At 39.3% G+C, this 3,995-nt stretch overlaps 1 long non-coding RNA gene across 1 annotated transcript; it reads right to left on the bottom strand.

Moving 5' to 3' along the window:
• Positions 1–209: 209 nt before the first annotated feature.
• On the bottom strand, positions 210–1,967 carry LOC311222965. The gene is made up of 3 exons (XR_014619389.1): positions 1,830–1,967; positions 929–1,089; positions 210–623 (listed from the first exon to the last, which is right to left on the bottom strand). It is a non-coding gene; the product is annotated as an uncharacterized lncRNA (long non-coding RNA).
• Positions 1,968–3,995: the final 2,028 nt, after the last annotated feature.

Here is a 3,995-nt window from a genome sequence, read left to right as displayed (position 1 = left end):
AGAATAAAAGCTAGCCTATAATGGTGATGTCTGGTTAGGAGTGAGGGATAATGGAGGTACTATCCAAGAGGGGGTCCGGGAGGGGGGGGTTTGAGCTGGAGCATATGTGTGTAGGGTTTTAGAAAATAGGTATTAGGGGTATATTATATACTAACATTTATATAATTGTAACTTCGCTGGATATACACTGTATACGGTTAAAATGTTATTATTGACTATTTTTGTTTTATCCTGTTTCTGTACTTGCATATATTTTAACCACCTTTACTGAAAGTTTCATTATACATTGTGTGTTGAGTACTGACTTTTAATAAGATTTGTTTTGCAATAATAAAAAAAAATTAAAAAAAAAGGACAACTTATGGTGACAGGCTGCCAATTCTGTGAATTCATAGTTTTTACGCAGAAAGATATCTTTGTGGAAAGAATATTCCCAGACATACCATTTATGGAAAGATTACTGCACAGACTTACTGCATTTTTTAAAGATCATGCTTCTCAGTTCCTAAAAGAAAGGTAGACCCTTACATTCTCCTTCAGTCTGAGTAGCTGTGCACGTCTGTGTAGCTGTATAACTGAGCTCCGATTGGTGGTTGATGACATCCAGAGAGGGATTGATGTTCCTGTGAAGTATCAAAATCATAATCAAATAAATGCACTTTAATTAATAAATCCATGTTGTTCATTAATCATAACATTTGGTCTCAGTATTATTTATGTATTGTTTGATTGTAACAAGAACTTGCAGTATCTTTGGTTCACAAATTAATACTAGATATGAGCATTTATAACAAATTATTAAATGACATCTGATTCACACATGCAAATGGTGTTTTTAGTTAGTGATTCACATCTTCACTAACACATCACAATATTCAGACAATACCGCCTATAAGGACTTTGACAATACCCAGTCTTCAGGACTTACAAGTTAGTATTTTCCTGCAGTAGTTCTTTTTTAGATGGGGGGTTGTCAGGATCAAGCAGGCGTCTTTTCTTTGGCAACGGACGCACCGACTTACATGTGGTCCCATCAGCTTTTATAGGGTCTGGATATTGCACAGTAGGTCCATCCCCGCCAACAAAATGCTATAAGGTGAGATAGGCATGACAGAGAAGAGAAAGTGGATCACAGATATTGTAAGGCATTCAGGTTACTCATGCTAGCTGATTGAAAACTGTATTAACAGATTGCAGAATGGGTACAATACAGTACAGCTCAATACACACAATAGTTAAGGGGATGCAGACCAGAGAAAGACTTTAGTCTTGTTTACATCAGGGTCCCCCATTTTCAATTCATAATGACATTTATGTGTTATGACATACACAACAGATATATAGCATGACATTTATGACATACAGATACAGTACTGTTACATTTGTGACATCCAAGATATGCAAATATACAGTACTGTTAAAAAGATATCCTAACAGGAAATATATACATACGAGGGGGAGGAAACTGTACATTAGGAGGGGGGGTTTGGACATTTACAGTACACTAACATTTAGCTAACGTTAGTTCGGTTGTTAGAATCAACTGGACAACTTCCAATTCATAATTTTCAAGGGTGTTGACTAAGTAGCTGTAGCTATATGTAGTTTTCCTTCAGCTCATGAACTGATCGGAATGTTTTCGGAGACTCTTTTTGGCGACGTTAGGTTAAACCATGCGTTAGCATTAGCTATGAATAGCTGGCTACCTAACGATCGGCTAGCCATCTATCTATCTATCTATATACAGTATATATAAGATAACAAGTGATGACTTCTGTTTAACTCAAATGTTGAAGCATATATTACTGAAGCATATTTTTCGGGCTTACCGTTGAGCATACAGCCTTGTTCTTGTTGATCTTGTCCACATTCAGCTGTGTATGTGGCCGTCCACAAGCCTTAATCCACTTTAAACATTTTTCCAACTGTGTTTTAGGCTTTGGAAAACGCGCTCCCTTTAGTCTTTCTGGATATCTCTGGTCATTATTGCACGTTCCCCAAGCACATCTAAGAACCATTTTCTCGACAACAACAATGCAGGACTGGCTGGCTAATCTATCTGTGAGACATCATGGCGGCTCTATTTCAAGGGGCGCGGCCTTAAGAAATCGGGCAATCTTATTGGTTATTATTCTCTGTGTGATTGACAGCGGGGAAAGGTCTATTGTATGTATTGAGCTGTACTGTACTGTACCCATTCTGCAATCTGTTAATAAACTTTTCAATCAATCAATCAAAACCCGAACAAAATGTCACGTGAATGAGTTGAACGAACGTCTTGACTGGAGGCGGAGTGAAAGAGTAACGTTAGAACTAAAATGGCTGCTCGGCGATAGTAGTGAGACGCTGCCCTCTAGTGACCGGCGATAAACTCTTCAACTACTACCTCAGCAGTGAAATTCAAAATGAAATCATAGCACTGATTGCCGTGATTGGAGACAAAATAAGTGATGAGATAGTCAAACAGGTGAAACAAGCTAAATACTTTCCCATCATAATAGACATTAGCCACAGAGAACAACAAGTCTGGTCTTGAGAGTAGTGAACTGCGAGCCATCAGTTGGTGCAGCCATCTCTGAACATTTCATAGGATTTGTTCATGTTCAAGACACCACTGGCTGGAAAAGGTCTGTGTGACACACTTCTGGAGAAGTTGAACAAGGTCAACTTGAACATTGCAGATTGCCGTGGACAATCCTATGATAATGGGAGCAACATTGATTGATTGAAGTTTATTTCAAATATGCAACATAACAGACAAAGATCAATTTCTTTCTTCTTTCTTACATATTTGAAAAGGAGTTGGAAGAAGCATACACTTATTTAATCCCACCCCTATTTACTCATCAGAACATACTATATTTTATTAATTCATACATTACTAGACTTATATTGAAAAAAAATTACTTAGTTAACAATCAATTTTTTAATAATACCTTATTCATATTTGCCAAAACTGTATCTTACCCTGAGTTCCTCTAGCCATTTTCTATACATATATACAGCTATATACCTACATACAGTATGCCCATATATACATATATACATTTATATATACATAGATATAACGTATAATATAATGGGAGCAACATGATGGGACATCGACAAGGGGTTCAAGCAAGGATATTGCAACTAAAGGAGAAGGCCCACTGTGTCCCATCATGCAGCAGTCACACTCTGAGTCTGGCTGTAGCAGATGCAGCCAAATCCTCCGTAGTGTCCATCTCCTTCTTTGGTGTTCTTCAGAGATTGTACAATCTGCTCCTCTATGCAACACTGGGCAGTTTTACAGGAACATGTTAAGCACTTAACAGTCAAATCAGTGACCAGATAGGAGGCCAGGATTGACAGTGTGAAAGTGGTGTGTTACTACCTGCCAGAGATCATACAAGCATCGGCTGTTCTCAAACCCTCTCAATGAAGAAGGACTCTGAGACAATGGGTCTCATTCACCAACGGACTTAAGTGCTCTTAGGGCCATTTAAGACCTTTTAAGTAACCATCACAACCAGTAACCATCACACCAGTAATCATCACAACCAGTAACCATCACAACCAGTAACCATCACAACCAGTAACTGTTACGGTTTGAAACCGACCCCAATAGCACAACACAAGACAGGTATGAGAGTAAGCCAAAACAGGGCAATATTTATTATATAACAAAAAGCGGCACAGTCCCTTTAAGGGAGAACACAAAAAACACTAGAGTCCATGAAATACGAAAACTGCGGCACTGTGTTTTTAACAGGCGAACAGGCTAAGGGACTAGGGGCACTGGAGAGGGGGACAGGGACAGAGGCCCGGAGGCGTGAATATTTTCGGCAACCAACTTGTGTTTAGCGTTTCTCTGATTGGCCACTACGCCCATGTGACCGCGGCAGCGCGAGAGAGCTGCAGCGCGGAAATAGGCTGTCTATTGCCTCGCGCTGCAGCGCGGAAATAGGCTGTCTATTGCCATTCTCTAAGACAAACTCTAACCTTAACCAGCTCCT

This window comes from Notolepis coatsorum, assembly GCF_963971535.1.
Source record: "Notolepis coatsorum genome assembly, chromosome: 2".
Taxonomy (NCBI): domain Eukaryota; kingdom Metazoa; phylum Chordata; class Actinopteri; order Aulopiformes; family Paralepididae; genus Notolepis; species Notolepis coatsorum.
This window is presented reverse-complemented; position numbering and strand designations above follow the sequence as displayed.